The sequence below is a fragment of the Aotus nancymaae genome, unplaced genomic scaffold (assembly GCF_030222135.1).
Source record: "Aotus nancymaae isolate 86718 unplaced genomic scaffold, 86718_ANA_hifiasm-v0.15.2.pri h1tg000016l, whole genome shotgun sequence".
NCBI lineage: Eukaryota > Metazoa > Chordata > Mammalia > Primates > Aotidae > Aotus > Aotus nancymaae.
The window spans coordinates 21,393,392-21,411,408 of NW_026988428.1; positions in this window are offsets into that span (position 1 = coordinate 21,393,392).

The following is an 18,017-nucleotide window of genomic DNA, read 5'->3' on the forward strand; positions in this document are numbered from 1 at the left end:
TTAAGGAATCTCCCTTAGACTACTTAGAAGACTATTACTGTAATCCAGATGGGAGATGATAGTGTCTTGGCCCAAGGAGATAACAGTGAAGGTGCTGAGAAGCGGTAGGATTCTAAATCTATTTTGAAGGTGGAGCCCACACGATTGGATTTGAAGTAGAAGGAGTTCAGGATTATAGCCCTAGTAACTAGAAGGATGGATTGCAATTAACTTAGAAGACAGTAAAACAAGTTTGTGGTAGAAAGTATGAAGTTATGTTTTGGACATGTTAAGTTTGAAATTCTTACCAATGTGTATATTTAAGTCAAGATGTTGAGTTCAGAAGAGAAGTTTAAACTGGAGATAGAATCTGGGAGCCTGAGCATATGCATGATAGGGAAATTGATGATACTGGATGAGATTACCAACGGATATTCAAGTAAGAGTACAGGCCCCAGGATTGGGGCCTGGGCCATCTAATGTTAAGAGATCAGGAAGATAGGAACCGAACAAAAAATAATGAAAGTTGGCCAATGAAACAAGAGAAAAATAAGGAGACTGATGCTCTAGAGAATAAAGAAAATGTTTCCAGGAAGCAGTGATTGCTGTTACTAGATAAGGACTGAGCTGTCAACTGGATATAGCAATATGACCTTTATAAGAGCAGTTTAACTACAGTGGTGGGGGTGAAATCCTGTTTAGATCAGAATGAGAGAGAAAGAATTGGATTTAGTGTAGATAATTTTTTCCAATGCTTTGCAGCAAGGCCTTGAGGGACCAGGATCCTAAAAAGAAAAGAAGCTCGAAAAAAGTGAACCTAAAATTCAGCACCACTTTTCCCCAAAGACAATTTATAACCAGTGGCCAAGAGACTGAAAAACTGAGCAGCTGATTATCACTCACAGAGGGTAGGAGATTCAAAACAGGAGTTCATGGCCTGCCAAAGGGGAGGAACTCCATTAAATACCAGCCTTTTTTTTTTTTAAAGTGGGGATCCTTGAAGAGCTATTCCCTAAAAGAAAAGCATAAACCCAAAATAAGTAAGCCATCACAAAGTCTGAAATTAGCTCAATTCTGAACAAGATTAAGATGATCTGTTCTTACCCTAACTCACTGCTAGATGTTAAAGTTCATCATTTTGGAAGAAGATAACATCATCCAGAGCCTCAAGTTATTATAATTTTGATACAGTGTCCAGCATTCAGTCAAAAAAATTACAAGGCATGCAAGAAGATAAAACCAACTGACTACAAAAACAGAAAGGGAAAAGGATATTTAAAACAGATACATAGAAAATTTTAATTTTTAAGTTACCTCTGTTAAAGTTCAATCAGGGAAGCAGAACCAGTGTGAGTATTATGAAATAAGGAATTTATAGCAACAGGATTTGACACAATTGTGGAAGAAACTGAGGAAGTAAGGATCTTAAAGGATTAGTTGGTGGATCAGAGAAGAGTCATGAACCAGCCCTTCTGAAGCACAGGTATAGTTGGCCAAATTGCAGCTTGTCAGGTAAATTGAGAAGCCAGGCATATCCAGTTCTGAATTAGGCCTGCAAAAGAAAGCTGCGTAAGTTGTGTAAAGGTATTGCCATTTCATTTGGTAGTGAACCTTGGGTCATAATTGGTCAACAGGTTCTGCAATTAGAAATAAAAGTTGGGCATGGAGCAGGGTAGAACAAGAACAGACTGGAACCCACCAGCACCTCTGCATTTGTATCTCACCACTTCTCACCACAAAGACCATCAGAGTATATTAGCTACTACTACACTCTGCCTTCCAAATCTCTTGCATATTTCGATTTTGGCCAACCAATCCAGAGCAAAACGGAAGGAGATTCTTTGAAATGTAGTTTCAGCTTGTCCAAGTTGACAGTACAACTGTTTTATCAGAAACGAACTTTAAAATAGCTGTGATTCACAGAAAACTAAAGGTCCAGATGGTTTCCATATTGAATTCTACCAAAAATTAAGGAAGAAATAAAGCATTTTACATGCAAACTCTTCAAAAAATGGAGGAGGCAGCTCTTTACAGTTCATTTTGTAAGTTGAGCGTTAGCCTGATACCAAGACCTAATGGAGACATTACAAGAAAATTAGACACCAGTATCCCTTAAGAACATGAATGCAAAAGTCTTCAACACTATTAACCAATATATAAAAAGGATAAATCATCATAATTAAATGTGGTTTATACTAGAATCAAAAGGTTGGTTTAAGATTTGAAAAGCAATTCTTCATATTAACATAGTAAGGGAAATAAAATATGAGCATTTCAATAGATGCAGAAAAAGCATTTAACAAGATACAGTACCCATTCATAATGTAAAACTCTCAGCAAACTAGAAACATAAAATAACTTTCTCAATCTGGTAATGGTCATCAATTAAAAGCCTACACCCAACATAATAGTGAAATATTAAATGCTTTCTTCCGAAGATCAGGAACAAGTAATGGATGTCCCCTTAGTTCCTTCCTTACTCATTCCATTCAACATGGTATTGGCAGTCCTAGCTAGAGTATTAAGAAAAAATAAAAGGTAAATATCTGAAAGGAAAGTGTATAACTCTTTTCAGATGACATACTGTTTGCACAAAAAATCCTAAGGAATCAACAAAACAACTACTAAAACTAAGAATGAATTTACCAAGGTCTCAGGATACAAGGCCAGTTTCAAAAATCAATTGCATTTCTATATACTAACAAAAATGGAAAATTAGATGATTTAGGGACAACATTATTGCTCAGAAATTAAGAATTTGAGTTTATGTGAGTGAGCTAAATGCCAAGAATAGCCAAGACAGTTTGAAGACTAAGGATAAAGTGAAGTTTTACCCTAAAAACTATCAATACATTATAAAATCATAGTATTTTAAACAATGTCGAACTCAATAATAGAAAAATAAACAATAGATACAGAACACAGAACTCCAAAATAGTCTCAAACTTATGAGAACTTAATAAGTAGCAGATGTAGAATCACAAATCAGAGAAAGAATGGTTGGGACAGTTGGTTATCTAAATAAAATAACAATAAAATTGGACCTGTATCTCGCCACACAAACACACACACACACACCTTTCAGGCAAATTACAAGCCCAAATAAAAGCAAAACCTTGACATTTTTAATAGAATGTGGGAGACTATCTTTTTGATCTAAAGGTAAGGTTAAAAAAAAAAAATGAAAATAAAACACAAAGATGACCATAAAGAAAAATACTGAATAGTTTATTACATTCAACTTTAAATTTTTTCTGCATAAAAAACATATACAAAAATGAAACAAGTCACATAATGGGAGAAGATATTTGCAATACATAGTACTGATTAGTTCCAAGATTAGTTTTAAAATATGAACTATAAATATGCTTGATATTAACAGAAGAGGAAACCTGAATGGCCAATAAATATTACAGAGGTTTATATAACCTCCTGTGCAAACTCATTCTTAACGAAATGCAAATTAAGACCAAATTAGCTATCTTAGGATGGCAAAAATTAATTTAAAAAGGACATAACTGGCCAGACATGGTGGCTTACGCCTATATCTCTGCACTTTAGGAGGCTGAGGCAGGTGGATCACCTGAGATCAGGAGTTCAAGATCAGCTTGACCAACATGGTGAAATCCCATCTCTACTAAAAATACAAAAATTAGCTAGGTGTGGTGGCATGCGCTTGTAATCCAAACTACTTGGGAGGCTGAGGCAGGAGAATTGCTTGAACTTGGGTGGCTGAGGTTGCAGTGAGCTGAGAGATCGTGCCATTGCACTCCAGCCTGGGTGACGAGAGAAACTGCATCTCAAAAATAAATAATTTCCAAAAAGAACATGAGTGTGAGACTGTGAAGCAACTGGAACTGGAACTTTCATTTATTCTTAATGTGCATATAAATTGCCCCAACTTCTTTAGAAAGGATGTTTTTTTTAGATATAATCTCACTCTGTCACCCAGGCTGGAGTGCAATGGCGTGACCTCGGCTCACTGTACAGCCTCCACCTTCCAGGTTTAAGTGATTCTCCTGCCTCAGCTCCCAGGTAGCTGGGATTACAGGCGCCTGCCACCACATCTGACTAATTTATTTTTTTTAGTAGAAATGGGGTTTCATGATGTTGGCCAGGCTGGTCTTGAACCCCTGATCTCAGGTGATCCACCAGCCTTGGCCTCCCAATGTGCTGGGATTACAGGATATATAAATATAAAAGAACTTGCAGAAGAATGATAAAGGATAGTGGTTGATTGCTTCTGAGGAATGAAAAATATGTATCCAGAAAGCTTCAATTATATCCATTCCTTGAGGTTAGTGATACATGCTCAAGTTTTATATTATATTCTATTTTTTTGTATGCCTGAAGTAGTTCATACAAAATTAATTGATGGTGCAAAATGGTGATTTTTTTTGACATATTTTTCTTTTTGGGGCCCTTTTTAAAATTAAAACCTATGCAGAATCCTAAGAAATAAAAGAGACAAATAGATGTTCTACTAGAAGAGAGAACAGTGGGCCAGAGCCAAGCTTAGCTTTATTCTCCAACCCCATGCAGAATACTCCATGAAAAGTTTTCTAAAAATCCTTATAGTTCCAAGCAGCACATTTGAAAATCACTGTCCTAGAAGGGGATCTATTTGTAAACTGTTGTTAATAATATTTACTATTATTAAATGATTATTAAATATTTTGATAATGTTTTAATATTTAATTTTTTAAAATTTTAAGTTTAAAAGCAGATTATGCAGTGTGAAACCATTTATATGTAATAGGTGTAACATGTGTCTGCTTCTGTAGTAAAAGTTCTGTAACAAGGATATAGTCCAAAGCTAACAGTGGATACTGGAATTGCAGGTAATTTTACTCTTTTTATTTAACTATCTATTTTTTATTTTGCTATAGTGAATAAGTGTGGATTTGATAAGAGAAAAACATTATTAAATTGTTAAAAGTTTAGAAATAGGGTCTCTTTTAGACCTACAACTGTAGAGTGCTGTCTTAAGCATGTACTATTTTAAGTTCAGTTCTTTCTCTAAAGTGAAAATTGTGTTACACTTTATATTTAAAAATGAACTAAGCAAGAATATCTAAGAAATTTTTGAAAAATAACATGATGAGGATGGATGAAATGTTCCTCATCATTATTTACAGTAAAGCTACAGTTAATGTAACTGGTGCATACATAGATTGATAGATTAATGAAATAGGATAAAAAGTCTAGAAATCAATCCAAATATATATGAGAATTTAGAATATGATAAATATGACATTTCACATCCTTAGGAATGCTTATAGCTTCTGCCTAATATATAGAAAGCTGGAAATAAGTTTTAATTTTGCTAACGACAAGAAAAAATAATGAACAAAATCATAATTTGTCTTGAACCACCCCCCAACTCGAGAACTGAGGTAAGGCACCAAAATAACCTGAAATTCTAAGGAAAAATAGGCACCTTCAAGAGGAGAGAAGATGAAAAGCCCTGACTTACCTGTGGCAAAGCATAAGGGGAACGCAAGCCCACCATACAAGCAGGTAAGAAGAATCCAGCTAAAATACTTAACAAATTACTAAAGGCTGAATTTGTTGTAGCATGAGATAGAACCCTTGAGAGCCCTAGACCCAAAGATAGTTTGCATTCTCTTGCTGGTTTGTTTTCACCAACTTCACTGGATACAGATGAGAAAGACTGGAGTCAGGGAGGGATTTCATAGGAAGTCTCCTTTGGTAGTATAGGCCTGGAGAGGAGAATAGCCAGTTCTGTGGTAAACACACAAAGCTCCACCCAGACCCTTCTCCCCTAAGAAACAAAATACTTATGTTGTTAGGGTAAGGGCAGTAAACTTACCTCCCCCAGCACACAGGTGACATACTGTTGCATCTGGGAGAAATATAAAGAACAAACCCCTCTAATTTGGAGGAGGGGCAAAAAACTATTATGGATCCAGTCCATGAGAGGTTTTCTGCCTCTGAGTGAGGGATATGATCACTGAGAAACCTTCACTCCTAGATCCAGAGATACAGGGTCTGGCTAAGTCTGAGGCTGAGGCAGGACCACAGAAATTTCTCCTGACCTCTCTCTCTACCCTACCCCTGCAGCAAGTGCCAAATAACAAGTACCAAGTATCAAGCAACAGAAGTCTACTTTTGCGGAAGAGGCAAAAGCATGGAGAACTCTGAGGCACACCTTTGTAGAGAAGGCATAAAGTTAAGGAAGGAGCAGGACATTGAGGAAAAAGCCTCTGGGAACCAAATCCCACCTTAAGCACTAGGTAAATCTCGTGCAATTTTAAACCTGTGGTACATGGAACATAAACATAGCAACAGCAAAAGACAAATCTTGCTCAATTCCTGACTATATTGACTCAACCCTCTACAAGCAAACAGTAGAAATGTCATTTCCAGTAATAAATAGTACTTACTACTATTTATCTACATTTCTACTGTTCTACCTACTCTGTGCAGCAAGAAATTAAAAAGTACAAGATACAAAAAAGCCAAAAAAAAATGTAAACCCATTCTCAAGAGATAAAGCAATCAAGAGAACCAGATTTGGAGATGCCATTGATGTTGGATCAGATAGGAAATTTTAAATAATTATGATTAAAATGTTAGCCTTTAATGGAAAAGGTAGGGAACATGCATGGACAGTTAAGGAAAATCAGCAGAGTGATAGAAGGTAAAAGGTATTCAAATGATAGAATTTAAAATCACGATAACAGATGTAAAAAGTGACTAATACCAACATATGCATACATTTGACACAATCAAGGAAAGAAACAGTGAAGTTAAAAATAGGTCAATGAAATGATCAAAAAGAAAAATAAGTGACAAAAGCAATACAAAACATAAATAGCATTCAAGAGCTGTGGAACAATATCATATGGTCTAACGTGTAATTTTAATGCTACAAAGAGACGAGATAATTGTTGAGAATTTTTCAAAAATGATGAAACAGTTTCAAAAAGCTTGGAAAATGCCAAGAAGAATTTAAAAAATAAAATAAAATCTAGATTCATGATATTCAAACTGCTGAAAACCAAAGATAAAGATAAAATCTTGTAGATGATCTGTGGAGGAAAAAAAAAGATCATACAGAAAAAGATAGTAAGAATAGTAGCAGACTCCTTTTCAGAAACTGTGCAAGCCAAAAAACAGTGGGATGGTACCTTTAAAGAAAAAAAAAACTGTTGGCTCTGAATTCTGTGCACAGCAAAGTTTTTTTTTTTTTTTTTTTTTTTAAGATGGAGTCCCACTTTGTCACCTAGGCTGTATTGCAGTGGCACAATCTCGGCTCACTACAACCTCCACCTCCCAGGTTCAAGTGATTCTCCTGCCTCAGCTTCCTGAGTAGCTGGGATTGCAGGCGCCTGCCACCATGCCTGGCTAATCTTTGTATTTTTAGTAGAGATGGGATTTTGCGATGTTGGACAGGCTGGTTTCGAACTCCTGACCTCAGTAGATCCACGTGCCTCAGCCTCCCAAAGTTCTGGGATTACAGGTATGAGCCACCATGCCCGACCAGCAAAGTGTCTTTCAAAAATGAATGACAAATGTTTTTTAAGAGAAATATGGGAAGTTCAATAGCAGCACGTTTACACTACAAAAAAAAATTGTTAAAAGAAGTTAGGCAGAAGGAATAGGATACAAACTAATTTGGAACTACACAAAGAGAAGCTTTGTGGAAATGCTTAAGATATAGGTAAATATATAGGACTTTTTTCATAATAGCTCTTAAAATGATTGGCTAAATAAAAAGGAACAATATATTAAGAATATAACATTTAAATGTAACTATGTAACAATAGCACAGAAGACTGAAGAGAAAAATTGAAAGCATATCATTGTTAGACTATGCCTATATTGGTTATAATGTGCCTTAATGGGCTCTCAATTCTGGGTATAGGTTAGCATAAGTACACAGATTCATTTTCACCTGAAATAAATAAGCCTATTCACACATATAAGGACCTGAAAACTTCAGCAAGATATTCTTTTTGGGGGAGTGGGGATGGAATCTCAGTCTGTTATTCGGGCTAGAGTGCAGTGGCACAGTCTCGGCTCATTGCAACCTCTGCCTCCTGTGTTCAAACGACTCTCCTGTCTCAGCCTCCCAAGTAGTGAGTACAGGCACACACCACCACACCCAACTAATTTTTTTTGTATTTTTAGTAGAGATGGGATTTCACCATGTTGGTCAGTCTGGTCATGAACTCCTGACCTCAGATGATCCACCCACCTCAACCTTCCAAAGTGCTGGGATTACAGGCGCAAGCCACTGCACACGGCCATATAATGATTATTTTTCTATGAATGACAGGATTTCTCTCTCTCTCTCTCTCTCTCTTGCTCTCTCGCGCTCTCTCTCTCTCTCTCTCACTCTTGCTCTCTCTCTCTTGCTCTCTCTCCCTCTCTCCCTCTTTCTCACCCTCCCTCCCAAAATCCAGAATTCGTTTAGAGGCAGATCAGTAGCTCTCATCTTGAGTGTACAATCAGACTGCAGCTCAATGTTCTCAAGCTGAGCAGATCTTAAAGGGATCCTCCTCCTGCATTGGAAGGGAGGGAGAATACTGTTCAGTTGTATACTGAAGTTCTCCCAGGTGGTTTCAATAAAAAGTATACTTCATGATATCCCACCTCTCTTGAAAAAAAAAAATAAAATAAGTAGCAGTGAAAACATTTCAAAATTTCTTTCTGCAACATGATTTTCCCAAAGATTCGATTCCCTTGAAAGTCTAAGAATTTTGTCAATTGAAATAAAAACGTTTTCTACAAAGTCTTGTAGAGATTTAGCCAACTGTTTGATGTGATAAAAGATGTCTGCTAAGCAGGTTCATTTCTGCAGCTATTCTGCATTTCAAAGCATGGAGCAAACTCTGGCACTTTTATTTTCTTAAAAGTACTCTTGCGGCTGGGTGCAATGGCTCATGTCTGTAATCCCAGTACTTTGGGAGGCTGAGTTAGGCTGATTGACTCAGGAGTTCAAGACTGGCCTGTGCAGTATGACAAAACCCTATCTCTAAAAAAATAAAAATAAAAAATTAGCTGGGTCATGTCTGTAGTCCAAGCTAGTCAGGAGGCTGGAGGATTGCTTGAGCCTGGGAAGCAGAGGTTGCAGTGAGCTGAGATTGCACCACTGCATGCCAGCCTGGGCGACTGGGTGAGACCCTGTCTCAAAAATAAACAAAAAAACCTCCTGCTAGATTTTAAGTTCAAGCTTTCTGCTAAGAACTTTTCCTCTGCTAAGCCCCTGGATTTCTGTATGTAGCAAGCGATTTACTCACTGGTTGTCCAGACTTTCATGCAGTTTTTGTTGTTTGTTTTTTGAGACAGTCTTGCTCTGTCACCTATGCTGGAGTGCAGTGGCACGATCTCAGCTCACTGCAACCTCTGCAGCCTCTGCCTACCAAGTTCAAGCCATTCTCCTGCCTCAGTCTCCCAAGTAGCTGGGACTACAGGTGCGTGCCACCACATCTGGCTAATGTTTTGTATTTTTAGGAGAGACAAGTTTTCACTGTGTTAGCCAGGATGGTCTGGATCTCCTGACCTCATGATCCACCTGCCTCGGCCTCCCAAAGTGCTAGGATTACAGGCGTGAGCCACCAGGCCCAGCCTATCATGCAGTTTTAAAAAACATTCTTCAGTGACTTTATTTTTGTTTAACATGGTTAACCAATTTTTGTAGCATCATCTGAATTTTCAAATTTCCTTTTTTTTTTTTTTTTTGAGATGGAGTCTTGCTCTGTTGCCAGGCTGGAGTGCAGTGGCATGATCTCGGCTCACTGCAACCTCTGCCTCCCGAGTTCAAGCGATTCTCCTGCCTCTGTCTCTCAAGTAACGAGGACCACAGGCGCATGCCACCACACCTAGCTAATTTTTGTATATTTAGTAGAAACAGGGTGAGCAGCGGGGTGGTTCACCACGTTGGCCAGGATGGTCTCCATCTCCTGACCTCGTGATCTGCCGACCTCAGCCTCCCAAAGTGCTGGAATTACAGGCCTGAGCCACTGCATTCATCTCTAAGAGTTTTTGACTCTAGTATCTTTCTGTAAAGAAAATAGAGTACTGCGACATAGAAAACAGGATTTTCTTTAGCGTGTGTTTGTGTGTGTGTGTGTGTGTGTGTGTGTATGTGTGTGTGTGTGTGTTTTAACAAGAGGCTGCAACCAACCATTGATGGGGCATCATTAGTACAGATGACAGTAGAGTTTCTTTAAGACTGATCATTGATTTCCATTTATGAGGACAAAACATTAAATGTCTCTTGGCCTTTGCTTATTACAGGCAGCTCTTTGCAGCAGAAAAAAAAAAGTTTGAAATTTTTTACCTTTAATATAAATCTTACAAATGGTACAGTATGACATTTAGTAGTGAAATCTGTTGCCTCTTAAACCTAGATGGAGAAGCTACTAATTTTCAGTTTATTATAGAACATTTATTTACCATCATGAGACATGTTATGAATATGTCAACTATTGAACTATTCGAGAATGGAACTTTTCAATTTCTTATGCTGCGTCTTGTTCTAGCATTAACTCACTACAATTTTGAATAATGCATTATGTTCTCACCAAATGTGTGACTTTTTGAGCAATAAGTTCTCTTATTAAATAACTTGCTTTCTGAGACTTTTCATGGAATGTGACTTTTTTAAAAAAAATAAAAGTTTTATTATGTTTTGAGGTTGAACTTGCCATGTAAAGTATTCAGCACCTCTGCTCATCAAATGGTAGAAATTTATAAGTGTCTTTTCATTTTTGGTGGAACTACTGTTACATTTAGAAATTGGTGAATACCAATGATACACAATGGAATAGGAAAACTTGGATTCCTAGCCCATATCAAACCTATTGATACAGAGCATTTATTGCAAAGACAGACTTTGTGTCCTTTGTTGCATTTGTATAATGAAATGACTCTGAAGATTATAATTATTCATTACTAACATATTAGAATTTTAAATAAGTCTTGGCCTAGAATACTTCTCATCCTTCTCACACTTCTTCAAAAGTCACCATATTAGATCATCAGGCATTTTTGTAAAACGTAAACTCTAATAAAATACATAACAAAAAGGTATGATAAATAAGTGTGTAAATGCCAAAATTTCACAATGCAATTTACTTCTAGCCTACATAATTTATGTTTTCAACATTTATAACAACAGTGGAGTGGTGAGGGTGCAAGTAAATCTTAACAAATAAAACTTTCTTCCCATTTGCTATTTCACTGACAGAGCTTGTTCACTAATGTAACTCTGTGTGGTATGAAATAGAAGATTAGAGAAGGTAATTCAAGAGAGAAGCTGATACCCTAAGCCTGCCAACCTCCCCAGTAGGCAATACAGAACTTAATGATTATCTATGGCCTATCTCACATCAAAAACTAAGAATGTATTCACCCAAATAAACACAATCCTACTGTGCACTGCCATATAGACCAGAAAAAAAATACATTTTTACCTGTATTTTTTTAGAAATCATAATCTCTAACAAAACTAGCAACATCTTGCAGAAACCTAGGTTCCATAGAACTCTATTTAAGATACTTTGCTCTAGGGATGATAATATGCATCCTTAATATATCACAGTCTACTACAAGTTAATATGATTAACTACTACAAGTTAATATGATTGCTCTAGGGATGATAATATGCAGCCCTAATGTATCATAGTCTACTACAAGTTAATATGATTAACCACTTCATGTAAACTTGTAGCAGTTTATCTTATTTACCACCCTTCCCACCTTGCGCTGTTGCTATCATACATTTTATATCTACTTATTTATTAATGGCAAAATACTATGTTACAATTTGTGTAATAATAGTTGTACTTAAGAAATTAAGAGGAAAAAAAGTTAGTGTGGTAGGCAGGATAATACCCTTCCCCTGCAATAAGAAGTCCATGGCCTAATCTGTAGCAGTTCTATATATGTTAGGTCATATAGTAAAGGAAAAATGTTAGGTCATATAGTAAAGGAAAATTAAGGTAGCAGATAGGATTACACTTGCTAATCAACTGATGTTAGGATAGGGAGGACATTGTGGATTATCCAAAAGGTCTCAGTGTAATCATAAGGATCCTTAAAATGAAAAGAAGGGTGCAGTAGAGGACCAATAGAAATGGCAACATGAAAAGGCTTGACTTCAAAGCCATTGGTGGCTTTGAAGATAGAGAAATGGGACTATGAGCAAGGAATGCATATGGCTTCTAGAAGTTGGAAAAAGCAAGGACATTTATTTGTCCCTAAAGCCTCCAGAAGTAACACTGCTCTGCTAACCCTTTAATTTTAGCCCAGGAAAGATCCATTTCAGACTTCTGACCTCCAGAGTCATAAGATGAATTTGTGTTGTTTTATGCCACTAACTCTGTAGTAATTTGTTACAGCAGCAACAAGAAACTAATAGAGATGGTCTTTTATCTTTTGCTCCTTCCTATAGATCCAACTTGTCATACCATATCATTTACCTTCAACATCCTTTTGTATTCCTTTTTTATATCCTTTTTGTATTCAGCTTTTTAAACTTGTCATACCACTGTCTTCTGGTCTCCATTGTTTTTTACGAGAATTCAGCTACAATTAATTTTTCTCCTATATGTAATTTTTTCCTTCATTGTTTTTAAGACCATCTCTTTATTTTCAGTAGTACGTAATGTGATTGTATTTTTGCTGCTAGGCATTCACTGACATTTTTGGATTTTCAGTTGACATTTTCACCAAATGTGAGAAAATTTTAGTCATTACTTTCCTCAAATTTTTCTTCTTCTCCACCACATTATTTATCTCCTCTCCTTCTTGGATTTAAACTGCATGCACATTAGAATACTTAATATTGTGCAAATGCTCACTAAGGCTGTGTTCATTTTTTCTTCATCCGGTTCTTTTCTGTTTTTCAGATTAGACATTTTCTGTTGATTTCTCTTCATGTTCACTGACTCCTTTGCCACCTTAACTCTGGTGGTAGACCCATCCAGAGATTTTTTTTAATTTCAGATATTATACTTTTCAGTTCTAGAATTTCATTTTAGTTCTTTTTTTTAATAGTATATCTCCTGAGATTCCTTCACCTGTTCACTCACTATGACTACATTTTCCTTTTAAGTCTTTGAAAATATTTATAACTGCTTTAAAATTCTTGCTAATATGGGTCATGTCAGGATTTGTTTGTATTGATTATTCTTTCTCTTGATCTTGAGTCACATTTTCCTGTTTTGTTACATGTTTAATTTTTTTATACTAGACATTGTAGATAACACATTATCTTCCTCTGAAGAATGCTGATTTCCATTCTAGCAGGCTGCTAAGTTTTTGGCTAATGACTTTGAACTTGTGTAAGCTTGATTTTTATAACTTTAAGTTGTATCTATTTCAATTTTATCCTTATTAAATCCTTAGTCCTAGGAAATAGTTTTTACACCAAGGTGTGGCCCCTCTCAAGTTTCTCTTGAAAGCTTCAGGTGTTTACCAAGCCCCTTTTTGACTTTGTAGTCTTCAGACTGCAAAATCTGTCTTTCACGGTGAGCAACAAATGAAATCTCTGCTCAGCATTTTTTGTTGGTTTATTTTTGAGATGAAATCTCACTCTTGTCCCCCAGGCCTACTGGGTTCAAGTGATTCTCTGGCCTCAGCCTCCTGAGTAGGTGGGATTACAGGTGCCCACCACTACACCCAGCTAATTTTTTGTATGTTTAGTAGAGGTGGGGTTTCACCATGTTGGCCAGGCTGATCTTGAACTCCTGACCTCGAGTGATCCACTCACCTCGGCCTCCCAAAGTGCAGGGATTACAGGTGTGAGCTACTGTGCCCGGCCTCTGCTGAGCATTTTTAAGTTATTGCTTTACAATGAACTTTTTTGAGACCATGCATGTGCAATTCAGAGATCATCCAAGGATTTGAAGGTAATTAATGCACAGGTTTGGAACTCCCATCTTCATGGCTCTCATTTTCTGAACTTTTCTCCCCAATTCCCAGCTGTGCTGGCAGCCTCAAATTCTGTCCTCTCATACTTAAAGCCAATCAGACTTCAGCTTGAGTTCTAGCTTCCTTCTACTGCACTGATTGGAAAATGCTCTCAGGAATTACTCTGTTTAAACGTAGATTTTACTAAGTAGTGTTCTCTTCTTCCAGGTGTATTAGTCCATTTTCTGTTGCTAAAACAGAATATCTGAGACTGGGTAATCTATAAAGAAAAGAGATTTGATTTAGCTCATTGTTCTAGATGCTGGGAAATTCAAGATCAGGCAGCCAAATCTGGCTATGACCTTATGCTATGTCATAACACTGCAAGAGGGCAGGAAATGCCAGCCCAGGTCTCCCTTCCTCTTCTCCCATCATAGGGGCCCCATCCTGATGACTTTATCTGATCCTCATTAGCTCCCAAAGGTCTCACCTTCAAATACTATCAACATATAAATTAAGGGATTAAGTTTCCAATACATGAAATTTGGGGGGCATATTGAAACCACAGTACCGGGATGGAGTCTTTTTCAGCTTGTGACTACTTTTGGTCACTTTTCAGTTTTTTGGTTCTTTTAAAAATGTTGTCCAGGGTCCAAAATTGTTATCTATGGAAAACAGTCCAATATAAGCTATTGTGCCTTTACTGAAAACAAAACCTCTGTATTACTTTATTACTTCTATAATTTAAAAACTACCTTTACAAAGGGCTAAAACAAATGGACCAGAATTAGTCTTTTATATTAATGATTAGCTTTATAGGTAATATTTTTTCCTTTATATTTCAAATTTTCTGTAATGTAATTTTTGGGTTTTCTTTTTTTTTTTTTTTTTGGAGACAGGGTCTCTGTCACCCAGGCTGGAGTGCAATGGCACAATCTCAGTTCACTGCAATCTCTGCATCCCAAGCTCAAACGATGTTCCTGCCTTAGCCTCCCAAGTAGCTGAGACTACAGGCATGCACCACTATGCCTGGCTAACTTTAGTATTTTCTGTAGAGATGGGGTTTCCCCATATTGTCCAGCCTGGTGTTGAACTCCTGGATTCATGCAATCCACCTACCTCGGCTTCCCAAAGTATTGGGATTACAGGTGTTAGCCACCACAGCCAGCGATAATTTTTTTTTTTTCATTAAACTTTTCTCAGTGAATGAAATTTCCACTGAAAATTAACTTATACACTTTCTACTCTCTGGGCTGCAGTGAAGGCCCAGTGTTAAGTAGAGAGTATATAAGTTAAAGTAAAAGGTGTGTTTGTGTGTGAAGAACATGAGTCACCTTTGTCTTACCTGTTGGGTAGGGGAAGATGGTTTTGCAGAGGCGGAGAAGTTTAAAGAATCAAGGAAAGTGGCCAGCGTGGTAGCTCACGCATGTAATCCTAGCACTTTTGGAGGCCGAGGCAGGTGGATCACAAGATCAGGAGCTCAAGACCAGTGTGGCCAAGATGGTGAAACCCTGTCTGTACTAAAAATAGAAAAAATTAGCTGGGTGTGGTGGCAGGCACCTGTAAATCCCAGCTACTCGGGAAGCTGAGGCAGAGAATTGCTTGAACCCAGGAGGCAGAGGTTACTGTGAGCCAAGATCACACTACTGGGCTCCAGCCTGGGAGGCAGGGCGAGACTCCGTATCAAAAAAAAAAAAAAAAAAAAAAAGCAAGGAAAGTCTACCATATACAAAGGCAATTAGCCACAGCTCATTGCCAAATGCCTGGGTTATAAACCTACTGGATTCCCTTATGTAGTAAAAAAAAATCTGCTATAGAATGACCTTTAATATTTCATTTTAAATATCCAGCTTGATAGTACATAAAAATGAATATACGGATACAACTAATATGTATGCATTAGAGCAAATCGGAAAGGAATATGGAAAAAAGAAAACAACTAATTTGTAGAATGATGAGATTTGAGGATGACTTTTAAGGCAGTAGATCTCAAATACTTTCTCCCCCGGGACACACATACTGTATGACTTTCACATTCCACTGTTTTCTACTAAATTGTGATCTCTGGCATAGATAAAACAAACTGGAGATTATGGGAGATTCCCCTTCTGACTGCAGTAAGTTACTCACCACCTTTTTTTCTCAGCACACTCAGGGAAGTATGTTAGAATTCAGCTAAGTAAGAAAAACATTCTTATCAGAAAACCCTGATTCTGCTCTAACTTATTAAAGCAAATAATTAGAAAACTTCATTCATTTACAGATACTTACTGAATGCCTAATTATGTACAATACATTGTTTCTATTTCAACCATTATTGCAAATTATATATTACACAGTTCCTGACTGGTTTATGTAAGCCACCCATATAACACAGCAGAGAGGCTGAGAGAATCTGTGGGGTTTTAAGTAGATTGTTACAAAACTGTTTGTAAAATCAAACATTTTAATAACCTAGTAAATAGGTGTCAGTCAACACTCAATTCTTTAAAAGTCTTAACTTCAGACTAATTTCTCAATTGTGAGGAAAAATAGAATGGCGGGTAGGAAAGCAAAACAAAGACCCAACACTCTTGTCTTGCCTTTGTTCTCCATATTCATTCATTGCCCAATTCTCTTTTTTTCCTATTTTGCAAATATATTATATCATGTGCATCCCTTTCTCTTAGGGCTAATCTTCCTGCCCAGTTTATCCTACATATCTTTATCAGCTAATGTGTTTTCTTTCTAACCTCCATGAAAGCAGGGATGTGTTTTGTTCACTGCTGTTTTGGCACAGTGTAGTACCTGACATATAATAGGTACTCAGTAAGTATTTGTTATTGAGTCAGTTATTCACTGACATTTTACTTTCACTCTCTCCTAGTAATTCTCAAGAGACAAGAAAAAAACAAACAAGCCCATTCAAAAATGGGCAAAGGATATGAACAGATACTTTACAAAAGAAGACATACAAGAGGCCAACAAACATATGAAAAAATGCTCATCATCACTGGTCATTAGAGAAATGCAAATCAAAACTACATTGAGATACCATCTCACGCCAGTTAGAATGGCGATCATTAAAAAATCTGGAGAAAATAGATGCTGGAGAGGATGTGGAGAAATAGGAACACTTTTACACTGTTGGTGGGAGTGTACATTAGTTCAACCACTGTGGAAAACAGTGTGGCGATTCCACAAGGACCTAGAAATAGAAATTCCATTTGACCCAGCAATCCCATTACTGGGCATATATCCAAAGGATTATAAATCGTTCTACTATAAGGACACATGCACACAAATGTTCATTGCAGCACAGTTTACAATAGCAAAGACCTGGAACCAACCCAAATGCCCATCGATGATAGACTGGACAGGAAAAATGTGGCACATATACACCATGGAATATTATGCAGCCATTAAAAATGAGGAGTTCGCGTCCTTTGTAGGGACATGGATGAACCTGGAAACCATCATTCTCAGCAAACTGACACAAGAACACAAAACCAAACACCACATGTTCTCACTCATAGGAGGGTGTTGAACAAGGAGAACACATGGACACAGGGAGGGGAGCACTATACACGGGGGTCTGTTGCGGGGGAGTGGGGGGGGGACAGCGGGGGGGGGGGGAGTTGGGGAGGGATAGCATGGGGAGAAATGCCAGATATGGGTGAGGGGGAGGGAGGCAGCAAATCACACTGCCATGAATGCACCTATGCAACAACTTTGCATGTTTTTCACATGTACCCCGAAACCTAAAATGCAATAAAAAAAAAAAAAAAGGAAAAAAAAATAATAAATAAATAAATTCTTCAGGTTTATTTTCAAGGGCCTCCTTTTGTAATCTTGCTACCAAACCTTATTCCTTCCTCCATTCCCATGTTAACACTCTAAGCAGTGCTAGCCCATCCTATTCTCCAAAGTACGGATTCCCCTGATTAGAAGGCTTCTTACCTCCGTTTATCTAGCCACATTCCAGACATCTTTTCCATGTTCTGCTTGCATCTTATCTGCTTCTTGAGGACATGTAGGCACCTTCTGCCCACAATATCCTCTCTTTTCTCTCCAATGGACTGAAAATCTGTTTCACTCAGTATTATAACCACTGATCTTTTTCTTACAGGTACTTGCATTCTTATTTATTTCTTTTTAATTTTTTGAGATGA